The sequence below is a fragment of the Dipodomys ordii genome, unplaced genomic scaffold, assembly GCF_000151885.1.
Source record: "Dipodomys ordii isolate 6190 unplaced genomic scaffold, Dord_2.0 Scaffold47, whole genome shotgun sequence".
Lineage (NCBI taxonomy): Eukaryota > Metazoa > Chordata > Mammalia > Rodentia > Heteromyidae > Dipodomys > Dipodomys ordii.
The window spans coordinates 1,426,007-1,453,768 of record NW_012267263.1 but is presented as its reverse complement, the minus strand read 5'-3'; the positions used below and the strand labels follow the sequence as shown (position 1 = coordinate 1,453,768).

General features: G+C 42.1%; 1 long non-coding RNA gene across 1 annotated transcript in view; it reads right to left on the bottom strand.

The window, feature by feature from the left end:
• Positions 1 to 372: 372 nt before the first annotated feature.
• Positions 373 to 27,762, bottom strand: part of LOC105988152 — a 64,847-nt gene continuing 37,457 nt past the window's right edge. The window contains exon 2 of the long non-coding RNA XR_001175189.1: positions 373 to 660. This is a non-coding gene — a long non-coding RNA (uncharacterized LOC105988152). The remainder of the gene's footprint in view (positions 661 to 27,762) is intronic.

The window sequence follows — 27,762 nt, the reverse complement described above, 5'->3', positions numbered from 1 at the left end:
AAGGAATGATACGGGGTGGGAAGCAGTGAAGACCAGTCTCCAACTGAAGCTCAAGGTTGGAGGTGATCTTGGGAGTTGATCAGTTACAAATAATCACAGTGGGTGTGGAAGAGACTTGCATGTGGATCTTAATGTTCTCAAACATCACTCAGCCAATTGTTGACTCTGTAGAGAGATCTTAGAGAAATCTAAGAGGTAGCACAAACATGGCTCAGTAATAAGAAATTCAAGTTCAACACTTTCAAAGTTGTCTGATGATGGTTGTGCATTATAACCGGTGTTGTTATAATGTTACTTATGGCCTTGAAGAATTGCACCACAAACAGTTTGGTACTTAAATATAGGTAATAAGCAAAAAAAAAGTCAGATTCTTTTAAATTTCCTTTTAATGAAGGAGAAGGGATTTAGGATACAAAAGACTAACCAGATAAATGGAGAATCAACTGGGGGAATTCATGAAAAAAGATTGCAAAATTATCACCACCAAACAGGTCCCAGGAATCCAATGCCAGGTAAACCCTTCAGCTGCTTTCTGGGGGTGATCAGTGGGCAGCAGGTAGAGGCACTGGATGGGGGCGGGTGTGAGTCCTGATTTTTCAGTGTCTGTGTCATTTTCGCTCAAGTGTGTCATAGAGCTTCCTGTTTCATCTCCCAGTTATTCTGAAACAAAAACATGCATAAAAAAACATAGGTCACAACCAACCACATTGAGACAGTCACTGGCACATGGAAACCGAAAAGGGAAAGACTGCTGTAAGCTGGGAATCAAGTTCATCAGCATCTCCTCCACAAGGTAACAACAGAAATCACAGGTGGTGATAAGAAGTTACGGCCTCCATTTAACAATACCTCAGAAGAGACCAGAAAGGTAAATATTCCGAGAAGCCTGCTGCTTTGGGTGGGGTCACCCTGTGTGTCGAGTAAAAATCTGAGACCCTGACTTCTCCACCAAGATTTGACTCTAGCTGAACCCTGAGGATTATCCCTCTATGCATTTTTGTTGAGTATGCTGGATTTTATAAGACACAGAATTTACAAGATATGGGGAGCTGGCTCATGCCTGTAATCCTAACTACTCAGGAGGCTGAGATCTGAGGATCACAGTTCAAAGCTTGCCTGGGCAGGAAAGTCCATGAAAACACTTTATCTCCAACTAGTCACCAAAAAAAAAAAAAAACAAAAGTGGCACTTGGCTCAAAATGGTAAAATGCTACTAGCCTTTGAACAAAAATAACTCAGGGACAGCACCCAGGCCCCAAGTTCAAGACAGAAAAAAAAAGGAAAAAAAAATACGAAACAACCCAGACATTTACCGTGGTGATGTCCTGAGCCTCCCTCTCCAAGAACTGTGAATACATTGATAAAAAGCCGTCATGGGAGCCAGGCACCAGTGGCCCAGGCTTCTAATCCTAGCCCCTCAGGAAAATGAGATCTGGAGGATTAAGTTTAGAATCCAGCCCAAACAAAAAAGTCCAAGAGATTACACCTCTAAAGTCGCTAGCTAAAAGCCAGTCTGGAGACATGGCTCAATTGGTAAAGCACTGGCTCCACAAGCACAGAAACGTCAGTTCAAATCCCGGTAATATAGTAATAAAAAAAAAAAAGTCACATAGAGTTTCAAACCAATGAAGATCAATGACTTCTCTTCTTACCTCAGGATATGTTTCCCAAGACAACTGCCTCCAGGGAACATCACCCAATAACCATGAACTCATTTAAACTTGTGCCTCCATGAGGAGAAAAGGAAAGATGAGAAGTGGAGTCCCTGAACAAGTAAAGGCCTGAAGACAGGACACTGACAAAAGTGAAAGATAATAGTTCTCGGAATAACTGTGTTGCTGATTGCTTTCCATGGGGTGGAATAATGGTGTAGTCACCCTCCCCAAAGGCGCCTTGTTTGTAGATGCTTCTCAGCTCTCCCAAACAAGTGCAAGGATATTTCTGAAGACAGACAGACAGACAGAAGGCAGAGTAGATTCAGAAGTACACATAGTACCATGTCCCCAGAGTACATAGACAGCAATGAGCTTAAATTTGCTACTCAGGAGGAGGCAGTTTTTCCAGGAGCAGACTAAGAGAAGAGTATTTCCAGGGGGAAGGTCAAGTACACTGTTTTCAGCCATGTTTTCTGAGCTGCACTGTTGGTGACTGGGAAGGGCTCCATCTCGCAAAGCTTCCTTGGAATCCTGCTATCCTCCCTCCCATGCAACTTCCCCATATGCAGCCCTTGGTTCTCTCTGAGCATACAAAGGACCCTGCCCTTCCCCATGGCCTTTGGTTAATAGTACAAATTTTCTGCAAAGTGGAAAGTAGGATGTGTGATCTTGGAAAAGTGCCATCCTTCCCCTAGAGATTTTTTTCACAATGCACAGCGGCATACAAAGGACGTGGGAAGGGAGGAAATAAAGAAAACTGCTCCAATTTGCTTATTGTGTGCTTCCCAACATACATGGGCCACAACCCTTGGTTGTACCCTGCCCTTTACCAACTTCTGCTGCATGGAATTAGGAAATGCTGCTGAGAACAGATGGCCCAGCTGTGAGGTCTGCATGGCCCACTCCTCCTACAGGCTCACCACAGGGCTGCAAAACTTCTCCTGGGCCCATGACTGGCCCTGCTCTCAGGACACGTGGCCATTGTGACAATGTCTACTGATGCTTTTCTTCATTTCTTTCTTTCTTTTTTTCTTTCTTTCTCTTTCTTTCTCTCTCTCTTTCTTTCTTTCTCTCTCTCTCCCTTTCTTCCTTCCTTCCTTCCCTCCTTCCTTCCTTCCTTCCTTTCTTTCTTTCTAAAACTCTATCATTTATCTCTTAAGTCTTTAACATGAATTAGTTGAGTCACACAAACTTCTGCAGCCTTTAATTTTTCTACAAGGTCCCATTTGCCTGTTAATGAGAAAATGAGCTTTTTAAGAGTTGGGGAGGTGGACTCTTAATGCCTATATGTTTCTGGGAAGCACTGTCCTAATGAATCTGCTGGGAAAACCTGCTTCCTGTTGGGTGTCTTATGAGCTAGCATTTTCTAATGTGGCTCACAGTCCAGCATCTGGGCTCAGGATTTCATACAGATTGCCTTCCTGGGTGGGCAAAGAGAAACAGGAACTAAGCAATGCACCAGTGACTGACATGGGTGGAAGGGGAAGCTGGGTTTCTTTAGTTTCACCATTGAGACAGAGGTGGCTACCAGCATGTCTACCCCAAATCCCACTACTGAGTGGGATGAAGTATCCTCTATAATAGCCCAGGTAACTACAGTACTGCACATCCAGGGGACTTGGACCAAAAGCACAGAGCAGGACATGGCAGAGCCTTAAAGGTTGGCCTGATCAACAAGTCATTAGCAGATAAGGGAAGGAGGCACACAGGCAGAAGTGGGCTACCTTCCCAGAATAATCATTAAGGAAGGGACACAGCTAGGACCAGAACCAGGGTCTTTCTTACCTACTCTCCATAGGCTAGTGGCCACAGCTATGAAGTTCTTGAATTCTACCTCTCCACAATGAGCTTCTGGAAGTTTTGGCATGATGAATCAAATGCCTGGGGACCCCATGCTGCCTGGCTGTGTAGTTATCATGGAGGACACCCAGGTTAGCCCATCTGGGAATGTCACCTGATACAAGGGTAGCCCACCAACACTTCCCCTATGTCAGCTTATACTATGAGGAGGCAGAGAACACCAGTGCCTCCACAGTGTTGGGACAGACCCAAGGGCAGGTTTCTGATCACATATAGTGCTATTTTTATCCCTTATTAGGTGAACTATGCTGGGCCTGGAGGTCTCCAATAGGCAGAGGCCACCATTTAGGTCTCATAGTTGTGGGTAGAAATCTTGGTCTCTCCTCCCACCCCCTATCCCCTTATCTGTTGAATGGGCCCACGAACACCACATTGAATTCAAGCACTCACCAGGGGCCAGAATTGCAGCATGGGCAATCAATCTTCCTGATGTCCCTGGAACCAGTTCCCAAAACAGAGTCTTTCTGTTACTGGTAGCAGTAAGAAGAAAGGTTCCAGGCACAGAAAACTAAAGAAGGAAGAGAAATGACAGCTCAGACACCCACCCTGAACCATACCCCAGATGAGATAGTCCACCAGGAAGGCCATTTTGCCCCTTGAACAGATCTATTCAAGCTTTTAGTTCCTGGGTAGAATGTACGAAGCCAAGGGGAAGAAGGGAATGGGGAGCAAAAGCTATAACTTCCATGGCTTGCAACATCCAAGGCGCTTCCCATCCCTCCCTGCTGAGGTGCCAGGCAGAGCCCCTGCCACCCATGTGCAAAAGACGCACACGCCTACCTTGCTCCTGACAGCATTCAGGTTTCTATTAACCCATCAGTGTTGTTCCTATGGCTCATGCTGGAAGTGGGTATTTGGAATGGAGGCAGTTTCTGTGGAGACCAAGCCTGCTTAATGGTACCACGGCATGCTGCTCCCAGGGGTTTACTGCTCTTATTTCTTAGGAAATGTGTACGGCTTCTCCTAGGCTCACTTTAGGAATGATGATATTTTTGTGCTGCTGAAGATGTCAGGGCAGGAAAGCAAGGCCCCCTACTCTTGTCTCTGACCAGGGCTTCTGTGTTAACAGTTCCATCCACACTTCGAGCTCTTGGAGGGACCTTCCCCAAGGAGAGAAGCTTCAGTCAAGTGTCACTACGCATAGTTCAAAAATTACCTATCACCTTATTCTCAGGCTCAAAACCACTGGAAGTACAGCACGAGTCAGTTTTGACATACCCAGCTCTCCTTGGTGTGGCTAATTAAGTATGTCCTACTTGTCAAAAAGTGTTCCCTATGTGTGCATGTTCTCAACAGAGCATGCCACCAGCTTTCTCTGCTGGCTGCGTTGGGACCATCTCTCCCAGGTATCCAGGGAGCCCAGCAACTTTCAGCCCAGAAAGCCCCTCATCTGTCCTGTGGCCTCCCAGGATGCTCAGGAGTTCACATATGAGGGAAGACCTTATAGATTCTCAGGTTATATTAAATTAAAAAGGTCAGCTAGACAGGGCCAGCCCTCACTCTGTTATTTCCAAGTCCAGCCCTGTCAAACCCCTCACATGGGCTACTTTCTCAATCTGTTAAATAAAACCCACTTTCAAAGAGCTAAACCTGGCCAGGTATCAGTGTCTTACACCTACAATCCTAGCTACTCCTGAGGTTCAGAGCCAACCTGGGCAAACAACTCTAAGAGACTCTGATCTCCAAATAACCAGGGAAAAAAAATAGCAGAAGTAAAAGCATGGCTTAAGTGATAGATTGCCAGCTTTAAGCAAAGAAGTTGAGAGCATGAAGCCCTGAGTTTAAGCCCCAGTACCAGAAAAAAAGAAGAAAAATAAAGTTGCTAAACCACATACACATTGTAGTATATTTAAAGGCTGGCTGACATTGAAAAAGTCCAAAATTATAGATAACCTTGCTGTTGAGCTCTAATTTGTTGGGACATTTGAAAATGGAGTTAACTCCAATCACCCATGACCTTAGGCAGTCTTCTCAACCTGGGTCTCTGGACCAACTTCATTCTATCATCTGAGCATATGTTAGAAGTGCAAATTCTCAGGCTTCACCCTGGGTGTTGCAATTTGAAAACTCCTGGGTAGAGCCTAGGTTTATGTGTTTCACTAGCCCTCAAATGATTCTCAAGAACTAGCTTCTGCTTCTGATGACCAGCCTGGATACAGGGCTTTGGGCCTGGTCCCTACAGATAATCAGTGATTGTGGTTGGCCATCTACTGATACTTGTAGTTGAGGTAATTGTACCCAACCCACTTATAGGATGGTCCTCTCCCAAGATCTCCCTGAGCAGCTCAGAGGTCATCCGGAGTGCAGACAAGGTCTTAGAATGACCTTAGGGGGAAACAATGGCATAATTCATTGCCTCCATCTTCTTTTGGGGATGTACCTCATCTGCACAGCTTGGGGCTGGGTACTGTGGGGGTACTAAACCTGTGCCAGTGATGTCTCCCAGATCAAACTACCCAAGCTTCACACATGCTTCCCCGCTTCCTTTTCTCAGCCCACACAAATCTACCAAGAAGACCTGAGCCCCATTTCTTTCAAACAAGAGCTCAGAAATATTTGCACCTTTTCCATACTCCTTACTGCCACCCTAGGGAGGAGAAAGTGAGTACATTTTGCACCCATATTCCAATTCATTCACACAGGTGTCTAGACAGGTAAGGTGGAGGCACCAGAAAAAAAGAAGAAGAAGAAGAAGATCATAATGGACAGGTAAGAAGCAACTAGGCCTGAAAGAAAAAAAAAGTTTGTTTACCATTTCAAAAATTAACCTCATACAGGAAGTATGAGAGAAAGAAGAAAGAAGAAGAGGAAGGGGGGGGGGAACATTACCAGGCTTCAGAGCTGGAAATGCCTATGTTTGGTATCCATAAAATAAAATCCGTGCTTCTCGGTTTGCACATTCACCTTTGTGAAGATGGTAAGGACCGGTAGGATAGGCATGGAGAGAGGGTGGAGACCAACAGAGCAAAGACTGTAAATGCATGAGGCGCAGGCTTGTAGCCAGGCACCAACAGGACAACATGCCCCATTCAAAGCTCTCGCTGCAGGTGTGACCATGCCAGACAGATCTGAAAGAAAGCAGCCCCTCCCCCAACAGAAATTGCTTCCCTAGATCATCCCACTCCCCACTTCTGCTGGTCCAGCTTCTGCCCTCTCGTGTGCCTCTGGGGAAGAACCAAAAGCTACAAGATTCTGCCCCCCTCCCTCCCACAGCCTTGCAGAACTCTAGCCAGCTCGGGAAATGCCACCAGCCCAGCCTCCCCTGAAAGCCCGAGGCTGTGCAGACCTTCGTATAGACAAGCCCCTACTAGCCCCTTGCAGTGCTTTGCGGGACACTAACATGAAGCCTGAGACACACAGGAGTGAGGGCTGATGCCTGCCTGACACCCAGCCATCTGCCTGTGAAATGCTGCTCAACTAGATTGTTGTTGGGCTTTCTCTCTCTCTCTCTCTTTAATTGTCCAGGTGATGTACAGAGGGGTTACAGTTACATAAGTAAGGTAATAAGTACATTTCTTGTCAAACTTGTTGTCGGCTTTTTTAATATAGGGGGGCTGAGGTAGGAAGAAAGCAGACTTCCAACAACCTGAGGGTCAGAATGGAAACAAATAGTAACACCAAAGCATATTTCCTCTAAGACCAAAAGGTGGGAAAATAAGAAACAGAAATCCACTCTCTACACAACAACGTTATACATATGCCTATATATATACACACACATACACACACGCAAACCCTATAAAATATGCACATTGAAGAGATATTAACTAAAAGATTTCAAGTTAATTCCATCACTGTCAAAGAAAGCAATTCATCAGAAAGAAAAGTAAAGAAAGAAAAAAAAAAAGACACCTCTGTACACTAGAATCTCAAAATAGAACCAAAACCTGCAAATCATACTCAGGGGTCTACTGTGTACTCGTGTCTTAGCCCGCTGTTGAAAAGGTTAATAATTTTCCTACTGAAACTCAACGTGGGCTGTGAAAGAACATTAGAATGAAGAAAATTTCCCCGTGGCTGCTAATTTATTATCACCAAAGCCATCAAGTTTCAGTTTGAGTTATTTGTATTTATTTGTGAAAACAAAGATTAGATAAGTAGGAACACAAATTCCATCCTAATCATTGTCCTTTTTAAGATGAAAATATAACAGAAAGAGAAAGAGAGAGGAGATAAAGTAATAGACAAGGTGAAGGATGCTTCTAACTCATTCTATCACTTACTAACAACTGTATTGTCTCATGTAAAACATGAACATTTGTTTGCAGTCTGTGGAGATATAAGAGACAATGTGTACTTTTGGTTGTTGGAATTTTTGTCAATTAGCTAGCTGTCCAGGGTAAGACGCTGAAAAAAAAAAAAAGCAAACTGTAATTTTTGTTTCACACTTGGAAAAGTGTAATCAACATCATATAATTCGATGTGAAGGTCTTAAGAGTAGGTGAATATAGAATTTAAATTCTCCTTGAAAAGATCAAATGAGAAGTTTGAAGACCCTGGAGAGCAGGTAGAGCCTGGATTTAGAAGGTGGGATGGTAGTGCAGAACTAACTTCTCACTCCCACATCTCTCCAGCTGCCCATCCCATGAGCTCCTTGTTCTCTCTGGGGTTTTCAAAGAAATCCAGGGGTGAAACAGTTAATGAGTGTGATGGTGCACAGGGACTTTTCTTCTTGCATTTCCATCACAACATAAACAGCAAAAAGAAAAAAATAACATGCAAAAAAAAAAAGGAAAAAAAAGAACTTTAGTGGTCTCACATCACCGAACAAACTGTTTTTCTACCTATTTTGTATTGCTGGCTTTTGTTATCAACCCAATCGGCAAATTGTGGCCAATTTTGTCATGGTGTAAGCAGACACGTTGTTCCCATACTGCTTTCAACATTTGGGCTACCCATTACAGTATACGAGAAAATGAACAAACAACACGAGAGAAAAGGTAACTCCTCTTACCAAAAGAGCTTCTTTTAAGGTTAAAATGCCCATGTTATATATTGAAAAACAGAATTCTAGTAAATTCAAATTCTGAAACAATCTAATCAATCTTTCCTGGAAAAAATAATTTAATTCATATATTGACTAGATTTTGAAAACAACTTTATGGCATTTCCCTGGCCAACAAGAAATCCTGAAACTTGCCTACACTGTCACATCAGACCATTTTTAAATTGCAGAAAAACAAAAAACAATTACACCAAATCATGTTTGCAAATGTAGAACAAAATTCCCCAGGAGTCAGTTGAATTCATCTAAAGTAAAATAATCAGTTAAGCAGTTATTTACTACTGAAAATAAATGACACCCACATAGTTCAGGCTATATATTAATACTGAAACCAAATAGCAGCCTTACACCACAAATCATTTCATAAAACATAATGAAACTTAGTTAAAATGAAAAGAGTTTTATTTTTATAAAACATTAAATATCAAGATTTAAATTATAGAAAGCAGGTGTGGTTTTTGAAATTTTGTTAGGTTCATGACAAGAACCTATCGAACATTTTAAAAAACTTCCTAAACACTCGAGAATCACTCCTCAGAACAAAAGCTGGATTTCAGCAAATGTCTAAATTCTCTTCTCTTTGTGTAAGTTTTCCTCCTGTTCAAAGGTGCAGCAATATGTACAACATTTTTAGCCTTTTTTAAATACCAACATGCCCACATACTGTCTCAGATTAAACCAAGGAGAAAATGACACATTCTGAAACCATTTTCTAAAGCTTCTATTCCTGATAACACCGAGCACTTACAATCAAATTAATGAGTTTCTAAAAAGCCAAAACAACTCTCCCCAAAGAGACAAAGTGCTTTATAGCAACCTGCAGACTGTTTTAGATTTTTTTGGGGGGTGTGTGTGGATCCTTTGAGTATTAATTCTTGCTATTTGTGTTTTTTAAAGTTAAGCCATTTTTTCACATCTATTTTAGAAAGACCTACTGCTCAGTGCTCTGGCTAATTAAAATGAGAAACACTTTGAAAAGCACTAGTGGAGCTAGCACAGTAGCTCCTTGATTTCAAACAATTTAGAAATTAGCTAACTCTTGTCCCCCAGGTTGTTTGCACAAATATCTTCTCGAAATCTTTTCAAACTCGAAGATTCTTAAAGTAGGAAAGTCCCACAAAGAATGAGAAGTCATCAATGCTTCTGAAAGTAGATTTCTTCAGAAACAATCTACCATCAAATAAACAGTGAAAATCACCAAAGACAATTAAACATACACACACACATACACAAACACACACACACACACACACACACACACACACACACACACACACAAAACCACCTTAACAGTACACACTGTATGTAAGCTTAAGCAAGAGGAATTTTCAATGTTGGTGGAGGAAAACATCTTTCTTGTGGCTGACATTGCTTCTGGTGAACCCCTGATTAACAATGTATTAACATCTTCCATTCAAGATAAAGTGTGATACTGTTTAACATATAAGTGACTAAGAATTTACACTTCATATTTTTACTTTCCAATGCTCTCAAGAGTCTGAGTCTGTTCTGATGCTTTTCAAACAAACAGCCTGACTCATGTAAGACAACAGCATTTAAAAACAAACAGACCAAACAACCCTGAAAGAACACTGTAATTAAAGATGACAGGGAATAAGAAGAGGAGGAGGGGGTCATCTGCATTTGTCACTTTTGGACATTTTCTGGATAAGAAAGCTCTTGTAGAACACTTGCCCTAGCCTGGTCTAGGCAAAGCTGGAAGTTCACAAGCAGAGGAAGCTTGACCTTAACTAATAATTACCATTCCTGTAAACGCCACATGTCCCCAGCCCCCGATGTAACACTGGGGCAAAGATGATGGCTTTACTCATCTGGAAAGAGGAAAGCATGACACAGTCTTGAAGCCCTTTCTTCAGAACCGTTGTCATCTCAAACTTGTCTCCCCACCACAGAAAAGGCTATGCTCACCGAACAAGTTCAAGTTCGCACTGGGTTGTGTCTGTGACCCAAGAATTTCTTAAGAGCAGGGCACCACCACAGAAGCATTCACTGAACAAACTGTCAAAGCATTCTTTTTAATTCCATTTGGGTTTTTGCAAGTCTACAAATAAAAATGTGAGCTCTCCTTGTGTTGAGAATTATGTTTCCAGCACAATTATTTTACATACACCTGGTTCATTTATCCTTCATCTATTATTATTATTTTTTTACAAATTTCATTGCTCCACACCAAGATTTTTTAAACCTTTGTCCTATTTAGAGATGTTCTTTGATGTGAATAAAATATGTTCCCTTCCCTGTTTAACTTTTTTTATTTAAAGTCAATCTTTTTTATGTATGAAATAATGAAAATAATTTTGCTAAAGCAATCGGGCTTTAGAAGTTAGGACTGACTCAATTGTAAAATTAAAATAGTAAGCTTTTTGGTGTTTATTTTTAAAGCAAGGAATAATTTTTTCAGAATCTACATAACCACAAGTTAAAAAAAAAAAGGAAAGAAAAAAGGCCAAACAGACAAGAACAAGAGAAGCCAAAAAACTCAGTACTACTGCCCTGGTGCCCTAGAAATTAGGGTTTTCACATTTTGTTTCCTATTTTCCTCAAAGGAAAAAAAATGAAATTGACACATAACAAGTACAAGGAAATTAATGCTCATTTTTACTAAGTGAATAGGGAAAGGTATGTGATGCGGGACTCCAACCCACATGGCTGGTGCTATAATGAGCTAACAAGACAGACCAGAACTCCATCCACCACAGTACTGTTCTGTCAGCTCAGCAAAGCTAAGCTGCTCTCCCCTGAAAGGTTCACTTGCACAATTCAAAGGCATTGTGGTACCCTGAACCTTGAAGAGTGCAGTGTATTTAGAGAGTCATCTCTACCTTCCATTGATGTTGGCTTGAAATTAGGTGAAGTATGCCAACCAATTTTCTTATCAAAGCCAGCTGAAAACAGAACCGAGAGAAACAGCTTGTGGTTTCACAAAAATGTTTTTACATGAAGTGTATTTTAAAGGGAGTTCGATCAGAAGGGTACGATGTCATCTGCGCTGTGTGGTGGGTTTGACATTTAAAGATGTCAGAGGTTGTCAGATTTATCTCCAGTCTATACTTAGTGGAGATGTCAGCTGCTCCGCCTACCAGCAGATCTTGTGTTGTTGATTTCCAGTTTAGAAATCAGAAAAGAGTTAACCCTTATTTACCTTGTGTAAATCCTCTCCAGATCCTCTCACTTCCTTTCCTAATAGAATTTTTAAAAAGGACAACAACAACAAAAAAGCCTGGAGCTGACGTAGGGAAGGAAAAGCAGCCTTCACAGCTGGTCACAGAGGTGGTATGGGGACAGACCCGCAGAGCACAAATCTGGGGAAACTGAGTTCTGGATTAGGGTGGTGTTTCTAGAGCATTCCCCTTCTCCAGTACCTTTCTCCATTGCAACTTGTCTCAAAAAGAACATACTGATATTGCGGGCCTTTCTTCAGATGATGCTTTCAAATTGGTGAGGAAAACCCAGAATGACACTGAACATTTTACCTCGTGTAAAGCTGTCTCGGTAGAAGTCATATCAAAGAGGCAGAAAAGTCACTGGATGAGCATCTGCTTTTAAGTATCTTCAGTTGCAAGCCCCGTTCAGTCCTTACGTCAGTATTGAGCAACCAGGAACGAATGCTTCGTGTTTATCAGGGGGTGGGGAGGTGAGCCACCATCAACTTTTCTCCACCCAAGGGCTCCCACTCCCTCTTCCAAATGTCACCTCCCATCTTGCCTAAATTAAGTTCTAGCATACACTAAGACAAGCCAGAGCAGACCTGAGAAGAATCATCACACTGTACCCCACAATACCCCTAGAGCCTTCCTAGTTCATCCCTGGGATTACACACCTCTTTCAAACAGAAAGGTACAGGGAAGAAATGTCCACACAAAGGAATTCTGCTCCTAATAACCCTTGGACCTTCATTCACAGAGAGGAGAGGCACTGGGCCCTGAACATTAATGCCAGTGTTTACAGGTTACTACTGATGTTGTTTTTAGAAGATTACACAAGAAAAATGTTTTATAAAACATTGTACTTCAATTCTTTTCTAGCTTGTTTTTAAAAGAAGGCCTTCTCCCACCTCAACTCTTTCATTATTTCCCTTCTCTTCAGAAAACTGTGATGTTATTTCATAGTAAGCTGACTAGAGAGAATGTGCTAGATATTTGAAAAAAAAAAAGCTAGAAGGGAGGAATTTGAATGTTTTCACCATACAAAAATGATAAATGAGAGTAAACTGATGTCATCTGATTTAAGCATTACATAATGTATAAAAACACCACATGGAACCCCAAAATATGTAGACTTTTTACGTTTATAGTCAGTTAAAATAATGAATTATATGGAAAATAAATTATATCTCAATAAAACAGCTATCAAGATTGTGGCATGAAATTTGTCCTAAGGACAGATTCACACCTAGACAGCCAGGACAGAGGAAGTTCCCACCCAGGGCTCTGTGAAGTAGCTAGGAAAGGAAGGAAAAAGAGGGGATACATGAGACAACTATTGTCTAGGACCTGGTACTTGCTCTGTACCTGACTTCTAAGCAGGAAATAGCAACTTTGATTTATTTTATAAACTCAAAGATGCCTTTGAGCTTCATTTATGTAGAGCTCTTTTCCATTTGCCTATGCTGTGGCACTCATTTGAGCAGTTACAAAATTCAGTACACAAATGCCAGAAAGACTGGTGTGCAAGGAGGGAATGAAATGAAAGCCTTCACTCCAATGGGAGCACCAGGGAGTCTGTTTCTAGATTCTGGGTGTCCAAAGCCCTGAATAACCTTCTAGGCCAGATCCCAGAAGTCCCAGGGACAGTTAAAAAGCAAAAGGTAATTTATGGATGGGTTTGAGATCTACAAATAAAGAGTAAACAATACAACACCTCAAATGGACTTAATCCAGAATAGCAATGCTCTTTTGTACAACCAAACGTGAAATCCTCCATTTCAGCAAGTCAGAGGGACTTCCTACCTTTCCACCTGGCCTCTGGCCACCAGCACCAGATGAGAAGCCAGCAAGGTGATATGCTCTGCCCAGGTGTCCCTCCCTCATTCCATTTATTACCACCCACTACAACAATGACTATAACAGCTTTGCCTGCAGAACTAGTTCACCACTGCTGCCTGTTGCTAGGGGACCCTAATCGCTTCCAGAGAACAACAGCATCGACCGTGTCTCAGCAATGAGCAAGCACAAACATTTCAGTTTGGAGACCAAGTAGAAATAATCCTCAAAAATATCCTCATTTACATTTTCCCTCAGAAGGGCTGGCAGCATATGCCCTGGGATGAAAACAGCCATTTTTTTCATCATTAGCGTTGGGGAAGATAGTCTTGGAGTGACTCTGATTTCCACAGATCTCACTCAGTTGACAGCCTTTATTTACTTTAAAAAAATATTTTTTCACATAGAAAAAAAAAGCAAACCACATTGTCAAAGTGCTTAAGAACACAAACCAAAGGAAACTAGGTTTCCAAGCTTTAAGCAGATGTTATTTATTCATGATCTATTTCCAAGAAGTAACTTGGACCCCCTTACCATTTTATATTGATAGTCATTTAGAAGCACAGATTCTTAGCTGTACCATACTTGCTTACATACTTGTTTCTTGCCATTGGCCAACCTCTGCTTTCAACCCGACTCATCTCCAGCCTAGGGGATATGGCTTCCCCAGCCCTTCCCCATGCTTTTCATGAGTCTGGTCCAATGTTGGTGGGGATGGACAACAGTTCCCTGTCTAGATACCACCACCTCCTACTGAACAGAAGTCCAAGAGCCACTTGTGGTTTGAAAGGCACTTGCTCTCCTCTGTGGGGGTCTGGCCTTGTCAGTGGGCAACACATAGGCCTCCCACTTTAGGACCCACCTTCATCATTGGTCCTGAGGACTCCAAGACTAGCTCCAGTCTAGCTCCCTTCGGCTCTTGGGCTGGGAGGGCCACTGCAATGACCACTGTGCCTCCACCCAGTCATGTTTAGTTTGGTGGCACTGGCTAAGTATCTGCTCAATGGGCTCAAAATGGTGTGTAGGGTGCATGAAGTGACTTCCTAGCTTGCAATTCAACCAGGGTTCAGTCAACCAGGATTGACACAGAGGAGTCCCAAGGGATAAACAATGGTAATGCTGAGCAGGCAGTCTCCAAGCTCTATTAGGAAAATAACCTCCTGAGGGAAGGCCCCTAATTATCTTCAGGACAGAGAAGGAAGCCAGTCAACTTGCTGCAGATAGCAACAGGTCAAGCATTGGGGAAGGGCCACAGACCCCTCTCCCTCAGCCCTCCTTCATGCCGTGTGTGTGTGTGTGTGTGTGTGTGTGTGTGTGTGTGTGTGTGTGTGTGTGTGTTGGTACTATAGCTTTAACTCAGGGGCTGAGTGCTATCCCTTCAGTTTTTGTTTTTTGTTTTCCTCAAGGCTGGCATTCTACCATTTGAACCACACTCCACTTCTGGGTTTTTCAGTGATTAATTGGAGATGAAAGTCTTCTGGACTTTCCTGTCAGGACTGGCGTCAAGCCACAATTCTTAGATCTCAGCCTCCCCAGTAGCTAGGTTTATAAGAGTGAGCTACCAACAGCACTGCCATCCAAGTCAGTGACCAATACCCCACACTCCACAGAGCCCCTTTCCTAGTGGAGGCTTGAGTCTAGTCCATTCGCCATCCAAGAGGAGGTGGACTGTCTAAGATAGACAGTAACCCAGCTCACCCTATCTCCCCAGCACCATGCATCCTTCCTGCAGCATTGTAGATCTCAGTCTGTATTTTTAGGACCCTGGCTTAAAAAAAAATAATTAAGTAATTAATGACTTGATTTATGTCAGTACTGGGACAAACTCAGGGACTGAGCACTGTCCCTTAGCTTTTGCAATAAAAGGCTGGTGCCCTGCCACTTGAGCCACAGATCCACTTCTGGCTCTTTGCTTGTTAGAGATAAGATTCTCACAGACTTTTTACTCAGACTGATTTTGAACTATGGTCCTCAGATCACAACCTCCTGAATAGTTAGGATTATAGACATAAGCCACTTGCACCCAGTGGGACTCCAGTTTTTAAAGAAGTGGTTTGCCACTTTCTGCACATGAAGCCTTCCAAAGTAAAGAAGAGATTGTCTTCGGTATTGAATATTTGGGTCTCTGTTAAGAGCAAGAAATCAACTGATGGGGTTTGAGACATGGCTCAGTTGGTTAGGAACCAGACAATGAACAAAAGCATCAGATACTGAGTTTGGATCCCAGTCTCCTACAAAAAAGAAAAAGAAAAAGAAATCAGCTGGTCTATAGCTGTCACTATAATTACCTTGGGGTACATAGTAACTCATTAGCCTTCCTTCCACTACCCATCCCACCATCTGAGTGACTACCACCCTGGCCAGGAAAGAGCCTTCCCCATAGATGCAGACTCAAAGGAAAATCTTTTCAAAACTTGCCCTTGTCAGCAGTACCTTCAAAGAAAACAGAAAAGTGAAACTATACATAGGTTGTTTATCCAATTAAATAACATTTATCTTTGGAGGCTTGCCTGTGTATAATCTCTACAAGGCTAAGACAAGTCTGGCACACCTAATCCAATGTTCTGCTGAAAATTCTCAGGGGCAGAGACTAAGAAAACCATGTGAATGCCCCTGACTCAGGACTCCAGCTGAGTAGAAAGGGAGCTTGCCTGGTATGTGAGTCTGTTCTCAGGGACAGTGAGCCTATATCATGGGGAGGTTGCGTTGGTTGGGAGAACAAGAGCTTCCATGCCAAGACAGGAAAGGAATCCAATGTGTTTTCCATAGAAATTAAAAGCTTCCTAGATGATCTTTCTCTCTTTCTTTTTTGTTTTTGATTCTGGTACTAGAGATTGAACATTGAACTGAGGTCCTCAAGCTCTCACTCAACTTTTTCACTTACAGATAGTGCTCTACCACTTTTGAGCCACACCTCCAGTTCCTAGATGATCACTCTTTGTGTGTGTGTGTGCGCCAATCCTGTGGCTTGAAGTCAAGACCTAGACACTGTCCTTGCACTTTTTTATTCAAGGTTAAGGCTTCACCATTTGAGCCACAGCTCCACTTTCAGCCTTTTGGTGGTTAACTGGAGATAAGAATCTCACAGCCTTTTCTGCCTAGCCTGGCTTTGAACTCGACCCTCAGATCTCAGCCTCCTGCATAGCCAGGATTACAGGTGTGAGCCACTGGTCACTGGCTGGATGATCATTCTTAATACCATGATTATTTCCTCTTTGAGTTTGCAAGTAATTTCGCAGTTCACCAGGATTTTCACAGTCATCTGTACTTTGCAACCTTCTTAGGAAGCAGGTGGGACAAGTGACTCAGTCTTGTTCACTTAGTGAAAAAGAAAAAATGAACAAGAAGAAAGTTGTTCTTTATTTTTTTATAGTACTGTAATTTGAACTCAGAGCCTTGAGCTTGCTAAGCAGATACTCTTATCCCTTGAGCTATGCCTCCAGCCCTTTGTGCCTTCATCTTTAAAACACACACACACACACACACACACACACACACACAACATAAGATCTCAAAGGTATGCCTGGGCCCAGCTAGACCAAAACCCACTTATTTATGCTTCCTACAGAACTAGGACAACAGGCACATGCAACCTTGTCCAGCTATTAATTTAAATGGGGTCTTATGTTTATGCTAGGGCTTGAACCACCATCTCTGCCTCCAGGACAGCTAGGATGAGCCAGCAGTACCCAGCTAAAAGAAGAAAGTTTATACAGACAGAATGACCCTGGTATATAGCCCTTTAAACACATTCTAGTGAGAGAACTCTGAGCCAGCCTCCTGAGCCCACATCCACACCACATCTGGGACTGTCCTAATGGTGCAGTTACTTTATCCCTGGCAGGTTTTGCCCAGTGAAATTCAAAGACAAAAACAATGACAAGAATTTAAGATCTGCATAGTCTCCTATAATCGAACCTCTGGGCACAATGCTCCTCAGTATTGAAGCACTAGTCGGACCAGCCCCCAAGTCTAGAAGCTAAGAACAAAAGACCAAGAGTAGTGGAAAAAGAAAAAAGAAAGAGGAAAAGAGCAAACTCTTTGCCAGGACTTCCTCGTTCCTCTTGGCCATGGGCATGACCAGCTTATGGGGCTGCTCCTCAGTGCCTAGAGCACCCCCCCCAGAAGCCCCTTCCCACGTCCTATCCCACTCTACCCTAATCCCACCATTCCTAGAAAAACCAGGAGGTGCTGTACGGTCTTGGGTCACCGAGTGCTGCCTTCCAGACCAGCACATGGGGTTTTCAGAGGTGCCTCATGCGTGGGTGACTCTAAATGTAACACCATAGCTCCTTGCAGGCCAGACTGCTGGGGTGGGGGAGATGAGCCTTGGGGACAGGCCTGGCTATGTACCAGTGTTCTCTCGGGGGAGTGGAGGACTGTTTCTTCTCCTTCCCTGTCTTTTGCCTGGGATGCCTCAAGTGTCACTAAGGGGGAGTAAGCAGCTGTGGTCACCTGGAAGCCCGGTAGAGCCCCATATGACATCCCCTCCTTGGACCACCCAGGACACTGTCTTAGCATCAGACAGGAAGCCTATTCGGGAAGGGGATCTCCTCTTTGACTCATTCCTTAGTGGAAAAATTAAACTTGGGTGTCTATTATTTGTTTCTTCTCTCAACCAGCTTTTCATTGTATAGGCTAATATACTGAGAGATTTAATTGTTTTAACTTTGTATCTTTTTTAAAAATCTATTTATTTATTTTACTTACTGGAGTATAAACCCAGGCCTAGTATTTGCTAGGCGAGCTTGCTATAACTTGAGCCAGGTCCCTTGTCTTCATATTGAAACAACAACAACAAAAAAGCAAAACTCCTTTTGAAATTTTATCCTAAAATTATCATATACATTGTGAAAACAAACAAACAAAAAAATAAAGCTGTGTGTGGGGCTTATGCCTGCAATCCCACTACTCAGCCTGAGAGAAAAAGATCACAAGTTTGAGGCCAGCCAGCCTTAGCTACATAGCTTAAAAAAAATGATTAGCAAGAAATAATAAAATTAGAGGGGCTGGGAAGGTGGCTCAGTGGTAGAGCGCTTGCCTTGCATGCCTGAGGCCCTGGGTTCGATTCCTTAGCACCATATAAGCAAAAAAAGAAAAAAAGCCAGAAGTGGCTCTGTGGCTCAAGTGGTAGAGAGCTAGCCTTGAGCTGAAGAGCTGAGGGACAGCACCCAAGGCCCAGAGTTCAGGCCCCACGACCGACATCCCCTCCCAAAAAAAGAAAAAAAGAAATAATAAAATTACAGAATAAAGAGAAGACAAGGACCCCAACAGTAAAGGAGGAAAGAGAAAGGAGAAATAGATGAGGAAACTGCGGAGAAAAAAGGAAGAAGGAAAATTAACACAGTTACTGCCCTCACTGAGAGAGCAAGCAACTCTGGAGGGAGCCACAGCCCTATTTCCTTTCTTTCTTTCTTTCTTTCTTTTTTCTTTCTTTCTTTCTGTCTTCTTTTCTTTCTTTCTTTCATTCCTTTCTTTCTTTCTCCCTTTCTTCCCTCTTCTCTTCATCTTTTCTTCCCTCCCACTCTATCTCCAACCCTCCATCCCTCTCTTCCCCACACCTCTCCCTTTCTTTTTTCCTTCCTTTCTCTCAAATAAGCTCACTTCACACTCAGATGACATTCGTGTTTGGAAGTTTCTTCAGTAACTTGGGTTTTCTGACCCTCTCTTTCCTCCAACTTACTATTCCTAAATAAATGTGTATGGTCCATTGTAGAAGGAGCTCAGAATTAGGAAACAAGTATCAGATTAGGAGAAATACAGTACCACCTACAATGCACAGCTCACTATATGAAAAGCTAACCACAAAAGTAGGCTGGACACAGTAAATTATACCAGACTCTAGGCATTCAAACACAATGAGACCAAAGGAAGATACTCTTAGAAGAAGAGCACAAAGGTACAATGCCTATGTGCCTCTGATCATATAAAATAATGTTTATTGAAATGAACTCCAGGAAATGAGAACAAGAGGTTTTTGTCTTTGTTGCTCTTTTTGTTTTCTTTTCTTTCTGTCTTGTTTGTTCATCTGTTTTTGAGAGAGCAAGGGGGGGCACAGAAGTGGAGGGACAAAGGGTGAACAAATGCAGCAGTGCTGCCCATAGACATTATGTTGAAAATGAACTATACAACTTAGAGATAATAAAAAATAAATAGTGTGATATTTATATAAAAAAGAATAGTAGATCTAAGTAAAACTGGAATTAATGCATCCTGAAAGCCTAGGAGAAACCCTATCAATGTCAAAGTTCACACAGGCCACACTATCAACATGCCTGGAAAAGCCTATGCAACCCTTATGAAAAGCCAGCAGGCTGCAGAACTTGAGACACTTAGCTGCAAATGATATTTCCCTATGAAATAAAGGCCTAGGGCCTAATGATGCTCTGAAGTCAACACAGGGAACAGGAACACCAACCAGGTTTTGCTGTGCAAGCTTGTCCTGGAGGCTCACAGTGTAATTCAGAACCTTCTAGATTAAAAGTTCAGGAAGGCCTTGCTGCAGGTCCTTATCATCAAACCAATCTAATCAGTAGCAAGCTCTGGGTGGAGAAGAAAAGGAAGGCCCCTCTGGGGAGGGACACAGCCAAGCCAAGAAAGAGCCTTTGGCTGATTTCCTGCTGCTCTCTAGGACTTAACTTTCCCATCTCTAAAATAAGACATCTGAACTAGAAAGTGGCTCTTGGGATTTTTCTTTCCACCTAGAGTTGCTATATATTTTCGTAAATCACAGCTCCTAACTTTATTGCACATGGTAGTTCTATCACTCAATTTCTACAAATGTCTTTTTTTTTAAATGTGTGACAATGGACATACCAAATGTGCCATTACAACCATGTTTAAGTGGATAAGTAAAGTGACATTAAGTCCATTCACATTGCTGTGCAATCCATCCCTGAAGGGTTTTCTTCTTCCCATTTAACATTGACACTTTGTTCCCACATCTCCAGACCCAATTCTAGGTCTTTTTCTATGAACTTGACTCTTCAAGGTAACTTCATTGCAATCATGCAATGTTTTTAATCTTCACAAACACCCTTAGCACCACAAGAGTTAAACAGTGTTATAGTTTATTGGATACATAGCCCTTTGGCTGTCCTGCTACATGTAAATTATACTATGTACTGTGGCCCCCTTCCAGGTCGACTGGCATGAGAAATAGTTTTTCAGATTTGAAATATGGAAGCTGAACCCAAACATCTAATGGCAAACAAAGTATACAAGTAAGGAGAGCATCCAGTGATAAACAGCAGGGAACTGCTACTTTGGTTTGGTAAATGACACACTTTTAAATCTGATATTTTAAAAGTCATTTCAGAAGTCAAATAAACTAGGCTGCCATCTCCTACGCACTGTGTCTTCTCTCTCTTACCACTGAGAAAAGTTACTCAAAACAACAGGAAGCTGACTAGGGACCCTGACATGAGCCCAGGGACTGTCAGCAACAAATACCCTGAGTAACTAACACACCTGAAGCTGGGATGACTAAAGTTGGTTATTCAACATTTAAAAAAAAATTAATCAACAAACATGGGAGGAGGAGGAGTAAAGGTTTACCTTGTTTAAAGAAAAGGCAAATTGTATTTTTAAAATGCATCTGTAAACATCAAGAATTGCTCAAGACAAATGTCATTTGTTTTGCATAGTAAGGCCTTAAAAAAAATTTTGGGTGGTACTGGGTAATTTTTAAATTTATTTGCCACAAGCTGAGCTGCAACATCACAGGACAATGGATTCCAGAAATAAGCAAATAGGAAATACATATTTTGTAGGTAAGATTGCATGAGATATTAGTTCAAGAAGTGGGCAGCTGGGCACTGATGGCTCATGGCTAAAATCTTAGCTACTAAGAAGGTTGCAAGCTGAGAATCTCAGTTCAAAGCTGGGCAGGAAAGTCTGTGATACTCTTATCTCCAACTAACCACCACAAAGCTGCAAGTAGAACTGTGGCTCAAGTGTTAGAGAGCTAAGTTCAAGCTCCATACCAGCATTTTAAAAAGTGTGCAAATATGAAATATTAATATGAAATATGTTAGATAAATAAATTGATAATACTGATCCAGAATAAGAATTATTAATTGAAGAACATTGCTTGTTAGATCATAAAGACAGCAAAACCTAAAATACTCAATGATAATTCTAACTGAAAATGCAGTTCTAAGCATATTTATTTTAGATCTCAAAAGGTCTGATATTGCACAAACACTAAAACTGTCAGAGAGCACCACAAAACCCAGGCCACATGTTTATTTAGATCTGGGAAAGTGACAATTTGCTCTAACTTCTGAACCCGCTTCTATTGACAGGATTACCCATTTGATATAAAGAAGAAATTGAGATTAATCAACTGATATAATTTCTCCTTTAAAAACCTGAGAATGAATATATATATATATATATATACACATATATACACACACATCTATATGCTGTATAAAATATAAACAGACATATAAGCACAAAAGATAATAGAAAAAATATATTAATAGACTTCCGAGAAAAAGAAGAGAAATGCGTAAAAAGCAAGTTCTTGATTTGATACAATTAATTGTATGTTTCCTTCATTTCTGGAAGCAGATACATATTTTATATCTATTTATAGAAAGACTGCATTTTCAAGGTGATTACCCAATACTGAATCACCACAATTATTCTACCCTGTTCTCTCTTTCCTCTCCTGTTCCCATCTTTTAGACAAAAGTAAAACTTGTCTCTGAACTACTGATGTCCAGGAAATGATGGGCGAATGTACAGGAGGCCACACCAGGCCAGCTGCTCCAGTCCAAGCCCCCTGGCCCTGTGGGGCTTTGAAATCAACAAGTCCCCAGACCACCCACTAAGCTGGGAGCAATCACTCCCCAGAGAGAAAATATTTAACATGTAAGTATTATCAACATTAGTCTAAAAGCTGGTCAAAACGACCTTGAGGGAAATTTCCAACAGACCACATTAGTGTTTGATCTCTCCTAAATTTCCAAATGTCAGAAATTAAAATATGCTGATTAGGCACAAAGCATTGAAGTTGTATAATGACTACACCAGTTACACCAGTATCTGGTGCAGAAGTTCCTACAATTTCACAAGAACCTAAAAAAAAACAGAACACTTTGGTACAAGATTGTTAGGGATCTTGAATCAAAGGGTAACAATGTTCAGTCTTACTAGATGGCAGGACAAAGGGGGCTGTGACAGGCTTAGGACACTCACGCCCCTACCCCCACCAAATATTGTAGCTGGGTAGAGGTGGCATGTTCCAAAAATACTACTCCATTAATGCTAATTACTGCTAGTCAAACTCACATTGACTTCAAAGCCACAGTTGGGGGAAAGAGGAGGGGGAATGGTCTAAAATGTCAAGGGGAGAAGAAGGTTGAGGAGTTATATTCTAGAGTTGCTGTGGTGAGCATAGTATTTTCTAATGACTAAGACTGAGATCAGTGAAAATTCTCGCATTAAAGAGAGAAATATCTACTGTCAACCACACAGCTCGGTGATCTAAAAAGAGTCTTGACAAGTTGTGAATACTCTGCCCAAAGACACAAAAGCATCCGTCATTCTTGCAGAATATCTATACCTCAGACTCAACTTGGAGGTTTAATTCTGATGTCTTACGTTCATAGGGAGATCAAGAAGCTAGCCTAGGAAGCAATGAGACACGTTGATTGCTAGAAAATTCCACAGTGATGAGGGCCTAGCCTAACTTAGGTGGGTGAAGCTCTTGACCCTGAACAGAAAATAAAATGCTCAAAATAGTTCTGAGAAAGCTGCCTGTCCTGGGGCCAACCCTGTGCAGCTTGTTGATGAAATTCTGCTCAGGACAACCCCAAGCGATGCCCACTGTGCCAGGACCCTGAGTAAACTTGGGGAAGCCTATTGGGGCCTTTTCAACTGTGCAGCAGATGGTCCTTTAAACAAAAAGCTCCACATATAAACCTCGGCCCCCCTGGAAGTTTCCCCAGAATAGCCTTCCTGGGCTCTTGTTACCCAGAGACACACCTCCCTATTCTCACGTACATACAAATACACTCACACATACACACACAGACACACACACACACACACACACACAAGCTTCCCCCTTTTTTTTCCCCTTGGAGCTTGAACTCAGGACCTGAGCATTGTTCCTTAGCAATTTAGTTCAGTGCTGGGGCTCTTCCACTTGAGCCACCAGCTTTTTGCTGGTTAATCAGTGAAAAGAGTCTTGGATTTGTCTGCCCAGGCTGGCTCTGAACTGAAATCCTCAGTTCTCAGCCTCCTGAGTAGCTAAGATTAAAGGGGTGAGGCAGGAGCCTCGCTCTTTCACTCCCTTTTGACATAAGTAACAGCAACATTTTTAGTAGTTCAGAACACAAACCTGCCAGATCTCCAGAATTCTCCTTTAATTAATTCTCCCAGCCCTGCCTCACACTTTTATCTTTTCCTTCTAACATTAACACTGAGTTTCACTTAGAAATCTACACAAGAAAATAAAAGGGGACAGGCCCAGTATAGGGCTGTCCATGGCTCTTGCCTAGGCTCCAGAGGAGCCATTCTCTTTGTCCCCACCTCACTATCAAGACCCTGAAGATGTTAGGGACACAGCCTGGCCAGGGCTCCCTCTAGCAGCTCTTGTTTGTTCACCTTACCAGCTACCCCGATCCCTGTTTCCTTCAAGTTCCTTGTTAAGGGAAATCTGAGAATGGATACCACAGTAGGGAGGCAAAAGCAAAAAGCTGAGGTTTGGGTATCAAACCTCCTGCCCTAGTTCCCATAGAGGTGGTTGGCTGCAGGGTAGAGACCCCCCCAGTCCTATGTAGTGCTGCTGACAAAGTGCACTCCAGGACCCCTGTTCTAGCTTCTGGTTGCCTCTGGTGGTTAGAACTTCCAAGCCCTCAGTTTTTATTGGCCAGGACTTGCTGATGGTAGAGGACCTGGGAGGTGAGAATTTCTCTCAGGGATATGTTATTGCTCTTGTAGTGAATCATGAAACTCAGTATTAACTGTGGGTTATTAAAGCAACTCTTTTTATTTATCTTTTAATTTTATTTACTTATTTCGTTTGGTATTGGTTCTGGGGCTTGAACTCAGGGCCTAGGAGCTGTCCCTTAGCTCTTTTTGCTTAAGGCTGGCACCCCAATGTTTGAGCTGCACCTCCAACTCCAAAGAGTCTCATGGACTTTTCTGCCCAGGCTGGCTTCCAGCAGCAATCCTCAGATCTCAACCACCTGACTAGCTAGGATTACAAATGTGAGCCACCAGCACTTGGGGTTTGTTTTTGTTTTCCTTTCTTTTTCCTTACAGAGAATAACATTTCAGATTTTTATAATTTGTTCAAATGGCTACCATCCCAGATTATAGCTAATCATGTATGTATTCTAAAGGTAAAACATTCACATTTCTAGTTAGTTATTTGTTCCTATTTCACACACACACACACACACACACACACACACACACACACACACACACACCACTCTCAGGGGAAATACATACAATGTTCTTGCACATTCAACATGAGAATAAAAAAAAGAAAAATGCATTTTCCATAGGAGTGATCTTATGTTCACCTTTAAATCGTACAACTTGGTTCGGGACAAATAAAGAGGAAAGTTCTGGAATGCCAACGGCTCCCCAGAGCTGAGGTGTCAGCAGGCAGTCAGCAGCCAGAGAGGCAGCCGCCAGCTGTGTCATTTCTTTAAGAACACCACCACCTACAGGGGTTCTGGGGAATAGGACAGCGCCCATAAACCCTCTTAAGAAAAACAACATTCAGAACAATTGCACCACATTTTTTTCAACTTCCTGTTTATTAGTATTTTATCTAAGGGCAGAACAAAAGTCTGTATAGATGAGGGGGTGGGGAAGAAAATGAGGACACTATAGATTCTTACTATACACATACCCAGTATATTTCATAGGCTACACATGGTGTCTTTTTCAAATTGGATTAAATGGTTTCTTTTTTAAATTGTAGGTTCATTTGAGATGAAAGACATGGAACTCATTAACTTATATTCTATTTTATTTGAAAAACTTTTTGTTTTATTTATTTATGTCAGTACTAGGGCTTGAACTTAGTGCCTGCATGCTGGACCTTAGCTTTTTTGCTCAACGCTGACACTCTACACTTGAGCTGTAGCTTCATTCCTGGCTTTTTGGTGTTTAATTGGAGATGGTGTCATGGACTTGTCTGCACTGGCTTCAAACCTTGCTCTTCAGATCTCAGCCTCTTGAGTAGCTAGGTTTATAGACATGAGCATTAAAAAAATTTTAATGAGTTTATTTCTGCACATTTATATGGAAATGTTCATGTCTGGCTCTACAAAAGTCCACATTTTCTCAGCGAGAATTTGCCTTTAAATGTTCTGGATACAATAGAAATAGGAATGTCCCCGACATTGCCTATTGCACAGTGTGGTTGCATAGACATTTGAAGGTGTATGGTCAGTTGAGGTAGAGCATGTCCACTGAGCTTCTAAGGCTCAAAGGCAGACCAAAAAACTAGCCATTCTTGAAAATGAGAAGGAATGACCAAGAAGAGGCCTCCTCTGCATGGAGTAAAAAGAAATCCATCAGCAGATGAAAAAGACATAAATTAAAGGTGAAAAGTAAATGTTAACACTGGTCAAGCCAGGTGCCAATGGCTCACACCTGCTAATCCTAGATGCTCAGGAGGCTGAGATTTGAGGATCAAAGTTTGAACCCAGCCTGGGCAGGAAAGTCCCTGAGATTTTTATCTCCAAGTAACTAGCAAAAAATACCAGAAGTGTGACTCAAATGGTAGAATTCCAGCTTTGAGCAAAAAATCTAAGGGACAGTATGCAGAACCTGAGTCCAAGCCCCAGAATGAGCATGTGCGCACGCGCGAGTGCGCACAAACACACACACACACAACTGTTTCGAGACCAGTAGAACTAATCAGAAAGACTGCAAATGCTCTAGTGTATTTCTACACCAGAACAAATAGTTTTTCTAAATGTCTGAAGGTGTTAGAGAGACTCAAAGTGACTTGAACAGTAACAGCAATGAAGTTCATCAAATAAGGTAGCCACTATATCTTGCTTGCTAATTGTAATCCTTGAGAACTCTCTAGATGTACCTTGTACTTACTGCAAAGAAATGTGGGATGGCTTGGTTCTACCAAGTAGCCATGACCAGCCCTGTCAGTAATGAAGTCAAGGAAGGAGGACTCTTATTAAAGAACATTCTGTATCTTCTTGTCGGAAACAGCTGAACTTGTGGGCATTAACTTCTAAGTGCCCTTGTGCATCAGAGTAGACAAAACATTTCATCAGTCTCAGGAAGTATTTTTGAAATGACTTGTTGGCTTTAGATAAGGGATATGTTGAACTAAGTTGGAAACAGAGCTCCTGTACCTGCTGCACAGAATGAAAATTGGATGTATGAAGTAAGAAAGCCTTTCTTGGACTCAAAAGCTAGCTCTGTGCCAGCAAAGAGCCAGAAGCCAGAGATGAGGAGAAGTGGAGCCACAAGGGGAGCCAGTGGCCTGTGAATAGGAGCTGTCCTGACTCCATTTCACACTGGGTTATAGGAATAGTGGGTGAGTTCTTAATTTGTAAGTGGCTACCTTTAACTGCAGAAAAGCCTCTTGCAGCCAGCCTAAAAAAAGGAAGGTGTGTGTGTGGGGTGGGGGGAACAGCTAGTGTGACACAAAAACAATAGTCACTTTCTAGTCCTGAAAAAAAGTTACTAGACATATGCGTAAGCTTGAATTTAGTGACTCAGCTATGCCATGAGGTACAGCCTTGTGGACATCTGTGGCTTGCTTCCTTGGTGTCTTATTAGTAATTTTCTGAACTCTAGTTCCAGGAAAGGAGTGGAAATACAGTAAGTCAATCAGTGCATTACAATCCTCTGCCCACTGAGGCCTCAGCTGGTCCAGAGTGAATCTTTGCACGTTTGCAGGAAGGCTGGGACAAAACTTCATTTTTGATGGATTAGGACCTGAAAGACCAAATAGCAACCACTTTGAGACCATGAGAGTGGAGTTTCTTGGAAAATGAGATCCATACATTAGACACTGAGCTTGGAGAAGTGAGTGAAACTGAAACACTTTTCAGCCATTTGAGCTGCTCACTTCCATGAGATGGAAATTTCTCTATTTTGCTTAAGTCAGTTTGAGTTGGATTTTCTGACACTTTTGACCAAAGCTCTTTTTACTCTTGTTTTTCCTCCTCCTCCTTCCCTTCCCCTTCCCTTTCTTCCTCTTCTTCCTCTTCTTCTTCTTCTTCTTCTTCTT